The following is a 13001-nucleotide window of genomic DNA, read 5'->3' as shown; positions in this document are numbered from 1 at the left end:
AAGTGGAAAGAACCTTACACATCAAGTCTACCAAAGTGAGGTAGTTGGTACCTGGAGGAGCATTGTGTATTTTAATGGTTTGAGGTTTATTTTAATAGTATTAAAAGAAAATGTAACATATCAAACTCATAATTTGGCAAAAACTATAGTAGTGTTTAGAAAAAGGATCAAATTTTTAAAAATTAAGTTGACAATGTGATATATAGATATGGGGGTTTAAAAATCAGGAAGGTTGTATACAAAAATTAAAATTTGGGAAACTCCAAACCTAATTCTTCCTTGGAAAACTAAGGGATAGCAGTTCAGTTACACCCACATACATATAGGATGTTAGTGACAGTGCTGGGACTAAGGTAGCAACCCTCATTTTAAAAACTAAAGAAGTTAAGGCTTCGCATGGATCTTTTCATTTAAGCTGTATCATTACAATTTCCCTAATCTTCCTGTTTCTTCTGTCAGTATTTTATTGTGTTTCCAAATTTATTATGTTCTCCAACTGGCCTTAGATACTTATTGCTCATTTTAATTTAATTTTTTAAATTTTTATTTATTTATTTGAGAGATTGAGACAGGGAGAGCAACAGAGATCACGAGCAAGGGGGAGAGGGAGAAGCAGGCTCCCTGCTGAGCAGAGAGCCCGATGCAGGGCCCAATCCCAGGACCCTGGGATCACGACCTGAGCCGAAGGCAGATGCCTAACCCAACTGAGCCACCCAGGCACTCCGCTCATTTTAATTTTAAAGATTTTCCCTACTTTGAACTTATGGACTGGGTGCCTTGTTTTTTTACCAGTCCATAACTGCCTGTGACTTTTGCCTCTCCAAGTAGGATTTTCTTTTGTCCTGTCACCTTTTCCAACTTCTCTGCCTTTTTAAAGGCAGAGAAATGTCATTATTTGACTTATTTAGCAGTTTTCTGGGAAAGCTCCAATCTCAGGGTTTGTCATTATTTCACCTGACTCAGAGCTTGCTCTCCATGAACAGCCTTATTCCCAGCATGTTTGTCCAAAACAATCAGTGGCAGTTGTTTAACATTTAACAGTGGGCAATACCCATTGGGGTTAATAAGAGGCTGGCTAAAAAAATTAGAAGGAAACACTGGAACATGTGCTGTCCATAGGGACTTTGAAAAGCTCTGACATGTTCTTGGGAACCCAGAAGGCCACATTCATGTGTATATGGCTTTGCATGTGCTCAGGAAACACCTGAGAAAGCCCTAATTACTTGCCACCAGCTGATCTTGAGCCTCTGTGCAAACAGAAAGCTAAGGTAGAGTTTTAAACTGCTTGTCAGATTGTTGAAGGTGTGCCCACACATACACTAGAGTCCCTTGGTAAAGGCTCAGAGACATATTGGTTCAAGGCATTTAAGGAAATCTTTGTCTAATCATTATTTGACCATGAAGCAGGCTAAACAGAGACTTCCGTGGTTGGGCATGACCAAGAATACAGATTTTACAGAATTAGTCCAGGAAAGTCACTAAGTAAACAAACAGCAACAAAAACAATAAACCTAGTAGTGCATGTGTGAGAGTGGTGGTGGGGGGATCTGATTTGCAGAGTTGCCACCTTGTATTATTTGAAATGTCTAGTTTTCAGTAAAAAAATTATGAGACACACAGAAAAACAGGAAAATATGGCCAATACACAGGGTTAAAAACAATCAATAGAAATCATTCCTGAGGTAGCCCAGATATTACATTTATTAGACAAAGATACTAAATCAGTTATTTAAAATTTAAATATGTTCAAAGCACTAAAGGAAACCATTTCTGAAGAGTTAGAGTATAAAAAATAGAAAATATCAATAAAGAGAAAAATTATTAAAAAGAACTAAATATAAATTCTGGAGTTGAAAAGTATAATAACTAAATTGAAAAATTCACTAGGTGGCTTCAACTACAGATTTGAACTAACAGAAGAAGGAACCAGTGACCTTGAAGATAAGTCAACTGAGATTACCTAGTCTGAGAAACAGAAAGAAAAAGGAAATGAAGAAAAATAAGCAGTGTCAAAGACCTGTGGGGTACCATGAAGTATACCAACATTCACATAATGGGAGTCCCAGAAGGAGAGGAGTGAAAGGGGCAGAAATAATATTTGAAGAAATAGTGGCTGAACACTTCCCAAATTTATTTTAAAACATTAATCTAGGGACACCTGAGTGGCTCAGTCGGTTAAGTGGCTGCCTTTGGCTCAGGTCATGATCCCAGGGTCCTGGGATCAAGTCCTGTATCAGGCTCCTTGCTCAACAGGGAGCCTGCTTCTCCCTCTGCCTGCCACTCCCCTGCTTGTGCTCTCTCTCTCTCTCTCTCTCCCTGACAAATAAATAAATAAAATCTTTTTAAAAAAACCATTAATCTACATATCCAAGAAGCTCAACAAACTCTAAGTAGAATAAACTTAAGGATAGCCACACCTACACACATCATAGTCAAATTTTCAAAAGACAAAGAAAGAATCTTGAAAACAAGAAAAAAGCAACTCATCATATACAAGGGATCCTCAATAAGTTTAAGAGCTGACTTCTTATCAGAAACCGTGAAGGCCAGAGGCAGTGGGATAACATGTTCAAGGTGCTAAGAAAAACACTGTTAACCAAGAATTCTCTATCTGGCAAAATTATCCTTCAAAAATAAAGGAACAGTTAAGACATTTTCAGATAAACAAAAACTGAGAGAGTTTGTTGCTAACAGATCTTCTGTACAAGAAATACTGAAGGGAGTTCTTGTGGTTTAAATGAAAGGACACTAGATAGTAACTCAAATCCACACAAATAAATAAAAAGCACTGGTAAATGTAACCACATAGGTAAATATAAGAAGCCATATAGATGTAGTTTTTTTTTTTGTAACAACTTTCTTCTACCTAATTTAAAAGCCAACTGAATAAAGTAGTAATTATAAAAGTGTGCTGATAGGCTTATAGTGTATAAAGATGTAATTTGTGTGACAATAATAGCACAAAAGAGCAAAAGGGAACAGTACTATATCGGAGAAAATTTTTTGTGTACTATTGAAATTAAGTTGATATTAATCAAAACCACATTCTTTTAAATTAAAATGTTAATTGTAATCCCTAAGACACCCACTAAGAAAAGAATTTTTTTTAAAGGAAATGAAAGAAAAATGAAACAAGAGAATTTAAATAGCACACTAGATAATACTATTTTACACAAAAGAAGACATCAATGGAAAAATAGAACAAAAAAGACATAATACATATAAAAAACAAATAGCAAAATGGCAGATGTAAATCCTACCTAATCAGTAATTACATTAAATGTAAATGTACTAACCACTCCAATCAAAAGGAAATGATTGGCAGAATAGATAAAGAAACATGATCCAACCATATGCTCTCTATGAGAGACAAACTTTAGCTGCAAAGACACAATTAAGTTTAAAATAAAAAGATGAAAAAACATATAGCAAACACTAAAAAAGAGAGCTGAAGTGGCTATACTAATACCTGACAAAATAGACTTTAAGACAAAAATTGTTAGTAGACACACACAAGAAAGAACAATTTATAATGATAAAAGGGTCAATTCATCTGAAGACCTAACAATTATAAATATATATGCACCTAATATAAGAGTCCCCAAAATACATGGAAAAAAATCTGTTTTGTATTAAGCAGAAACCTGCCCCCATTGCTTTTACTCTTCCATCTTATTTCTGTCCTCTGGAGCCTCACACAAAGTAGATCTAATCCCTATGTGACTTGAGAATTTTTCAGATGTTTGAAGCCAACTCTCATGTCTTTTCTCACTTTTAATCTTGTAATGCAACCTTTATCCTATATATATATATATCATATATATATATATATATATCTTTAACAATTTGGGTATGTTCTCTAATAAAGAAATTTACTGCAGTGTTAAGAGTGGAACCTACATGCATAGAATTTCAGAGTTGGAAGGAAACTAAGATTACTTTTTCCAAACCTCTAATTTTATAGATGAGTAAATGGGAGCCCAAGCTGTTTAGATCATTGAACTGGTTAATGGCAGACCAACATCCATAATCTTGATTTCCAAACTCCTCATCTAATGTTGGAATAATCCAACATTCTCCTCATATGATTGTTTTCCCCACTTTGGATGCTAAAAAGTGTTGCTGGCTCTGGATGAGTGAGCAGCTAACTAACTTTTCTTTCTTCCCCCTTCTTTCAGTGGAATTTGGCATCCTTCATCTCAAATTTGCCATAGAAGAAAAAAAGCTAAGAGTAATGGAAGGAACTACACTGGGTATTAATAGACGTGGATGCTCGTATGTTTTTGGTCACTAACCAACTTCTGAGACCTTGGTTAAGTCACTCCAAAAAATAATAAGAATTATTATCTGTTCAACATCTATTATTTATGAGGCACTATGCTAGGCACTTTACCCACAAGCCTCTCTCTATATAAGTGTTCAAATATGTCTCCTATCTTGTCTGTAAAATAAACAGGTTGTGTTACATGTTGTCCACTGTCTCGTCCAGTTCCAGAATTGAGTGATTGTGAGGAGGTATCTTTATTAGCATAGCCTTCTAGTTCCCAAGGCTCCAACTTTCTCCCTCTCTTTCTTGTTTCCTAGCTGGCAGTGTAAGGTCACCATTGAATAATTGCTCTAGACTTGTCACTATGGTGACTCCCTGGGTTGTGGCTTCCTACTCTCTACTCTTCCAAAGGACTTTCCATTTTCCACAGGAATTGGCTTTACTCTCACTGGTCCCTTTCAGGGTTTCTAGTATTGTATTCTCTGCCCCCTTCTCTCTTTAGATTCTCCTCATAGGCCTTTGATTCACTCTGATGGCTTCTTATTTCACCTGTGGGCTCAGAGAAGTCAACTTGGAAAAGGTCACTCAGCTTCTATATAAGTAGCAGACTTAGCTGTCTGATGTCATTGACTTTGTTATCTCTGCTATGATTCCTGTCTCTAAAAGTTCACTTGATCTAGGGGCACCTGGGTGGCTCAGTCAGTTAAGTGTCCAACTCTTGATTTCAGTTCAGGTCATGGTCTCAGGGTTGTGAGATCGAGCCCCATGTCACACCCAGCATGGAGCCTGCTTAAGATTCTCTCTCTCTCTCTCCCTCTCCCTCTGCCCTCTCCCACCCCCAAATAAATAAATAAATAAATAAATAAATAAATAAATAAAACTTCACTTGAACTAATTTTTTCGCACTTGCTTAAGACCTAACTCAAGCCCTGTCTTTTCCATCATCACCTCACTCTGGCCAAATGCTCTTGCTTCTCAATTTACCTGGCATGTGTTATCTGCACCACACAGCCTGTTCACCTTGGGACTTATGCTTTGGGGGACTCTATGGTTTAATGGTTATGAAGGTGGGGTCTGGAGTCAGTGGGCCAAAGTATGAATCCTGGCCCTACTGTACAATCTAGGGAAAATTATTTAACTTCTCTAGACTTCAGTTTCCTCAACTACAAACTGGAGATGTTGGTAGCACCTACCTCATAGGGTTCTTGTGCAGAAAAATGTGTAAAGACAAGTAGAACGGTGCCTAACGCAGGAAAGAAGTACTCAATAAATTGATTCCATCACCAGATGTAGGGATGAATTCACCCTCACTGGCTTAAGCTGATCAACATAATCCCACTGTTTCACCAGAGTGATTGGGTTAGGGATGAATATGTGAACTAGACTAGTCTGGAGGAACTTTGAGGACTGTAGTTTGATGATGTGGTCTCAGGTGTGAGAGTGGAATTGCTGGGGCCATTTTTTTCTACTAGCAGGAAGCCAGCCTGAGAACAAAGCTGACCCATATAGTACAGCAGCGCTAAGAAAGTCACAGAGAACTGGACCCACAGCCCTGATCAAGTATCTCTTGAAGTGCCTCAACCTCTTAAGTTTTCCATTGCTCCAGCCAATTAAAAAATTTAGTATTTAGGCTACTTTATTAGTTTTTATTTAATCATTTCAACTAAAAATATCCTAATTGATACTCCATATTATTATTATCACCTTCCCATGTGTATTCAACCCTTTGTCATTAGATTGTAATGTCCTTTGAAACAGAAACTAACTAAGTACTGTGTTGCCATGCCACTTAGCATGGTGCTATCACATAGCACGTTCTCATTCACCTATGGTTCATGCCACGGTATTTGTTCTCCCTGGTATTTATGGACTTTGAGCATCTATAAGGCAGAAAGGGAAGGTGGCCAGAGTCCCAAGTAGAGTGATTCCCTGTTGCTTCTTATTGCACCATAATAATAAGGAAGTAAGAAGTGCCTGGGTGGCTCATTCGTTAAGCGTCTGCCTTCGGCTCAGGTCATAATCCCAGGGTCCTGGGATCGAGCCCCACATCAGGCTCCCTGTTCTGTGGGAAACCTGCTTCTCTCTCTCCCACTCCCCCTGCTTGTGTTCCCTCTCTCGCTGTGTCTCTCTCTGTCAAATATATAAATAAAATCTTTTTAAAAAAATAAAAAGAAGAAAGTAAAATATTTCATAGATTAGCTAAACCTTAATAAGCTCTAGGCATAGTACACACAGAATCGATCTTTTTTCTCTTGGTCACTTATGGCTACTATTATTATGCCCTGTGTTAACAGATGAGAAACTGATGCTTGGAGAGGTTATTTAAGTCATGTAGGTCACTCAGCTTCTACATATCCTAAGTTAGGATGCTGCACTCAAATAACTGTATCCATGTCTTTAAGTTCTCATTCCAACTTACAGCAAATAAAACTAGAAATCGTAGATGATGTGTTATGGGTGTGGCTTACATATAAAAGATGATGTAGAACTCTGTATCAGACCCATGCTAAAAAAAAAAAAAGAAGAAGGCTTAGGACTGGGGTACCTGGCTGCCTCAGTCAGTAGAGATTGCAACTCTTGATCTCAGGGTCGGGAGTTCAAGTCCCAGGTTCGGTGCGGAGCCTACTTATAAAAAACAAACAAACAAACAAAACTTGGGGCTGATATCAAGAGATTGTAAATAAATGCACATCAACCTCAAAGAAATATTTAGGGTACATATGATTCATTTTTTAATGATTTCTCCCAACATTTTCAGAGAACCCATTACCTGCTCAGTCGCATCACAGAGATCTTTACTTTTTGGGTTTTTTTTTCTTTTGAGTAAGAGTTTAAAACTTAAATAGGACCATGCCAAACATACTGTTCAGTAACTTGATATTTTGCAATTAACAATAACCTCTTGGAGTCTTTCTATGCCAGTCCATATAGATCTACTTCATTCATTGTAAAGATTTTTTTTTTAATTATTCATTTGAGAGAGAGAGAGACAGAGATGGGGAGAGCACAAACAGGGGGAGTGGCAGAGGGAGAAGAAGAAGCAAACTCCCTGCTGAGCAGAGAGGCTGACACGGGGCTGGATCCCCAGACCTGGAGGTCATGACCTGAGCCGAAGGGAGATGCTTAACCATCTGAGCCACCCATGCACCCCAACTTCATTCTTTGTAAATGCAGAATGGTTTTCAACAGTAAGAATGTATCATAATGTAAGTACTTACAATCGGTAGGCATTGGGACACCCTCCCTCACCAGTTTTGCCTTTATAAAGAATGTTCCATCCAGCATCATTGTACTTGGTTTCTTTGAACATTCAGGTGTCTGTGGGAGGAGAAAAACCTTGGGGTCTTAATTCTATAAATTAAGTGGTCTGAGATAGAAAGTGAACATCTTGAAGTTCCTATCTTCAGCAAACTTGCAGTCTACAGGGGATCAGACACATGCACACATAGTTTTCACATTAGTATAAGGGAGAGGGGGTCACCTCAACGTTATGGGAGTGCAGGAAGAGACAGAGTAAGGGGTTCAGTTGAGTGGATGAATGACAAGCCTGCGTGGAAGAGGTGACACTTGAGTCTGGGCTTGGAGGATGAGAAGGCTCTGAGGTTTGGTCTGCTTATCTTCTTACCATTGCCTGGCAGTGTGCCTGTTCTTTGTCTGGACTCTTTGTTAGATCATTTGGTTAGATGAATAGTAGCAGAGATGGAAGGGAAAGATGCTCTGACAAAGCTCAGGAACAAAAGTGGGAAAATGCATGGTGTGCTCAGAGGGCTAAGAGCAGGCTGGTGGGGCTAGAGCATCTGGAGAACTGGTCACCTCGGGGGGAATGAGGGGATGGAAAGATATCAAAGGCATGGACTAAAAAACACCAAAGAGGGATTTAGGTTTACCTGGAAGAAATTTTTCTGCAGGATGTGTGATGAAGATTGGGTAGAAAATTTAAGGACAGAGCAGACAGCTCGCTGATTGGGATGATAGGAGCCAGATAGATGGATCCATGTTGTTCCAGGTAACCCAGCAGCTCCAGGTTTTACTGAATCTGTTAGTATGGCAGTCTTCATGCTTCACGTTTGGGGATTGTTTCTGCTTTGCACTGAAGTGAAATAGCTATGTGGGAGAAAAACTGCAAGGTTTTAGGAAAAAAAAAAAAAAAACCCTACCTACTTTTAGCTGCCACTGTGTCCACATCCATAAAAATCCTCTCTCTGCCCCATGGATTTCAAAATGCACTTTATCTCATTTGTTCCATAAAACATCAGATGCAACTTTAATGGCCTAACCCCAAAAAGATAACTTGACAGCCCTCAAACATTCAGCAGCATTCCAAATAACCTTTCGCTGGAGCCAGCCTTCTCCGGGGCCATGTGGATGTCAGACACACACAACGTGAGTCACGCTGACATAGCTGGGATGCCTGGATTGCGATGGAATCCCGGAGGTACCAATCGCAGGCCAGAGAGCCGCCATTGGCTGGAAGAAACAATGCCAGAGTGTTCACATCTCTGCAGAAGGAAGGGTGTTGATGGTGTCAGGAATGACGATTGCAGCCAGAGGAGGACCACGCCCCTGAAGCGGGATGGGCACAGGTTGGTAAGGCTGGCCCACTGGGCAGATGCATTCCAGAGGCTCAGGCCATGGTCACACCCTTCTTTTCCTGACCGCCCCCCCCCCAACCAGGAAAATGAAGAAGGTACAGATTTTTCCCCAAAACGACTTCCTGAACAGAGTACCCTGCTGTCTTCGGGGTTTTAGAAATCCAGAGTCAATAACCATCGCCAAAATGTATGAAGCACCCATATCTACCAGGCACTGTGCTAAGGTTGAATTCTCACAACTCCATGGTGAGATAATTTTCACCTTTCCCATTTTACGAAGGAGGAAACTGAGGCTAGGGAGCATTAAAAACTTATCCGAATCCCACAGTCAGTAACTGGCAGACTCGGGACTTGAACCAATCTTTCAAAAGCCAAGGCTTGGGCTTCTGACCACAGCATTCAAAGCCACGTGGCTCGTCCTAGTGATCTGTGTCCCCCACAGCGGTTACCCTCCCAGATGGTGGAGCTCTGAGTGTGCGGCAAGCAAGAATTCTAAAGAGGATTCTTTTTACTCCCCTGGTTTCCTGGGGGTCGAGTAGGCGTGTTTAAGCGTGCTATTCATTCCGCACGACTTTACTTCCATGACTGAGCTGTGCGAGGAGACCCCGGGCCAGGCCCAGTGAGGGAGGGCTTCGATGTCCCGGATGTGGCAGCTCTCTGGAGGGGCTGCAGACTGCAGGCAACGTGGCAGGCGCCTGCACTGGGGAGGCGGAGGTGCGGGGATTCTTCTATTCTCTAGTGAGTTTGGTCATCACCTTTCTAGCCAGGGTCTGTCTGTGTTTGTGTGTCTCTTTCTTCAAAGATTTCTTTTTTCTTTATGGTTTAAGCCTTTTCCTGCCATACTATATGCCAAGTATGGTTCTAAATCATTCACAGAAAGCCGTTCGTATGGTCCCGTAGCAGTACAACGAAGTGGATACTATTATTATTCCCATTTTCAGAAGATGAAGAAACCGACCTTTAGAGACATTAAGTGATGTCTCCAATGTCTTCCTTGGTTCGGTACCCTGCTGTCTTAACCATAATAATAACATTTTACTAATAGTGCTTCTCGGGCGCCTGGGTGGCTCAGTCGGTTAAACGTCTGCCTTCCGCTCAGGTCATGATCCCAGGGTCCTGGGATGGAGCCCCGCATTGGACTCCCTGCCCACTGGGGAGTCTGCTTCTCTCCGCCCCTGCTCGTGCTCTCTCTCTCTCTCAAATAAATAAATAAAATCTTTAAAAAAAAAAAAAAATAGTGCCTCACTCTTTTCAAGGCACTGTTTCAAGTACTTCTTTTATAGTAACTCATTCAGCCCTCACAACTCTATGATAAAGACTACTATTAATAAATGGGTAAACTGAGGCACAGAAAGGTTGTGTCATTTGCCCAAGCTCACCCAGCTGATAAGAGGCAGAGCTGGGATTACATTTGACTGCTTACATTTTGTGATAAAATAGGAAGACATGCCTCAGTTTCTGTTGGCTTTCCTCTTGAGCTCTCTTGTGATAACTTGGACCAGGAAGCCAGGGTGCTGAGAATAGAGTCTCTGAGCTGGACTAGGAGGGGGTGCCAGTGACGGCTGCGTCCCTGCACCTCTGGGATGGGGGCGGTGGAGACTGCAGCCGCAAGCCAGAGGCCCTGCCAGGAAAGGCCACAAAGCCCACTCGTGGGCTGGCACCCCCATGCTGGGCAGTGCACAGGGACGAATCGTGGCTTCTAGAAGACCAGCAGAACATGGTCTTTGGGAGGGGAGAAAACCCGAGGGAAGGGTTGGCGTGACCTCAGCATTCAGATCTGAGAAGGGCTGTTCTGTGGGATAAGGGATGTAGGTAGCAGCTCTCCCAAGAGCCAGGCGAGAAAGAGTAGCTTTCTGTTTAGGTGGCAGCAGGGAGGTTTCAGGGAGAAAGAGGGATACATCCCTGACAGGCCATGGAGCTTGTGCCCGGAGGAGAGGCCTGTAGAGAGAGACGATGGACCACCCTGAAGCTGACCTCTGCATTATTTCTGCCCTTAACCTTCTGAAACCCTATCCATCTTTGGAGCTTTGACTCCTCTGCTACCTCTTCCATGAAGCCCTCCTGACGGCCAGAACTCAGTTTCAGGGGCCAGAAAGCCTGGGTACTCTGAGGTCTAGGCCAGTCCACGTTCATTCAGGACAAGGGTCCCCAGTGGGCTGAGACCAATCATTCAGGTGGTTGGTGCCTCAGACTCTCTGGAATCCAGCCGAGTCAGTCCTGGGAGCTTTCCTCCCAGTAACTCCATTCTTACAGCAAATATGCCCTCTCTGCTCTTCATTCGGCCTTGGGTGGTGGGTGCCTGCCACCTCTCTGGTATGGCGTCTCCTGGTGTTAGCAGGTCCTTGCATACATACATTTCTCAGATGCTCACGGCACACTTACTGAGCACTTACCATGTGCTGAACATGACTGAAACAGCTTTCCAGGGCTGATCTCATTTAATCCCCCCAACAATCCTGTGAGTCAGTGTTACCATCACAGTGCATTGCAGAGAAGGAGACAGAGACCCAAGTCCTTCGTGGCTAAGGAGCACGCCAGGACTCAAACACAATATCTAAACCCTTGGGCATCAAAGTCTGGGATTTGTTTCTGACTTGTCCTCAACAAAAAGAAGTCAGGAACCTTCCTATGCCTTTGTGTATCTCTTAGAGCTCCTAGCAAGTGCCTGTACATAGTAGTTGTTCAATAAATGTTGGTTTATTGACTGTACAAAGACATTTATAGTCTGCTTTTTCCATGATCAGTGAGTGAAAGTACTTTTGAGAGGACAAAATAATGTCAAATCCTTGCTAGACAAACTCAGGTACTTCTTAAAGAAGTGAGAGATTTGTAGGCAGTGTCCTAGAAATTTTTATTCAAAGTCATTAGGGTAGCTGTGATATAATAAAAAGCAGATATTTGGTCTTTGTCCCTGGTTCCTGACACAGAGCTCCTAAATCCCTTGGAATTTCCTGAGTGAGAGGAGTGATATGAGCATTCTTTACACTAATAAGACTACTCTTGGTGGCCCCCACCAAATAGCTTGAGGATGGGAACCCATCACCAAAAAGATCCGGGCATGATTAGAGGGTTGGAACTTTGAGCCCCTTCCCCCAGCCTCCTGGGAGGGGAGAGGGGCTGGAGATTCAGTCAATCACCAATAGCCAGTGATTTAATGGTGAGATAATTTACTATTATCTCACTTAAGAGGGGGGGAACACCCCAACTCCATGGGGACAGAAGCTTCTTCCAGACCTAACCCTCTGGACCTTTTCATCTGGCTGTTGATTTGCATCCTTTATAATATCCTTCATAATCAACTGGTAATAGTAAGTAAACTGTTGTTGAGTTCTGTGAGCCATTCTAGCAAATGATGAAACCTGAGAAAGGTCTTTTGGGAACCCCTGAATTTATAGCTGGTCAGTCAGGAGCAGAGTTGGCAACCTGGAGTGACTGGCATCAGACGTAGGGCAGTCTGGCGGGGCTGAGCACTTAGCCCATGACGTCTGTGCTAACGCCGAGAATTGAATTTCAGTTAGTGGGAGCATTGGTTGGTTTGTGGGGAAAGCCCCCACATTTTGTGTCAGAAGGGTTGTGAGTAAACACACTTCCTAGGAGCAAAGAGAAAAGGGAAAAACAGTTGGGAATGAGGGGTACAGGGAGATGACCCATTTCAGCAAATCAAAACCACTTTATTAACTGCTCTTCCCTGTCTGTCTTCCACTTGTAGGAGAATATACAGTAAAACTGGCTCATACCAGGATTGATGTTGAAAATGCACCTTCCAGAAGATGCCAAGACACCAGTGTCCACTTGACTTGATCTCTGCCTGTCTGTCTACATCTCCAGTCCTGGACACTAAGACTGGGTGCCCAGTGGCGACCTCAAGTCAGAGGAATCCCCTAACTGAGATCACCAAGAAGGTTGCATTCATTTCTCTGTGCTTGCCAAGATAGGAAATTCACCTCTTGGTTTTGAGAGATTTTTTGTAAGAAGAATGGAAACATAAAGAATTTTTTTCAAGTTAACATCCAGCTCATAAAAAATTATGTCTGGAAGAACTTCTGCAAATGCTTCATGCTTTGGTCAATCGACCTTCTACTGTAACAAGCAAATCGGAAGACACAAATAAATTGGGAAAAAGGGTATACACTTCACCAAAA

General features: G+C 41.8%; 2 long non-coding RNA genes across 2 annotated transcripts in view; both read left to right on the top strand.

Moving 5' to 3' along the window:
• LOC144382337 (uncharacterized) overlaps nucleotides 1–13001 on the top strand; it is a 1106857-nt gene that overhangs the window by 80559 nt on the left and 1013297 nt on the right. The window lies entirely within an intron of this gene.
• LOC118529310 (uncharacterized) overlaps nucleotides 1–13001 on the top strand; it is a 26749-nt gene extending 13748 nt beyond the window's left edge. The window contains exon 2 of the long non-coding RNA XR_004914053.2: nucleotides 12569–13001. This is a non-coding gene — a long non-coding RNA (uncharacterized LOC118529310). The remainder of the gene's footprint in view (nucleotides 1–12568) is intronic.

Source organism: Halichoerus grypus, chromosome 6 (assembly GCF_964656455.1).
Source record: "Halichoerus grypus chromosome 6, mHalGry1.hap1.1, whole genome shotgun sequence".
Lineage (NCBI taxonomy): Eukaryota > Metazoa > Chordata > Mammalia > Carnivora > Phocidae > Halichoerus > Halichoerus grypus.
This window is presented reverse-complemented; position numbering and strand designations above follow the sequence as displayed.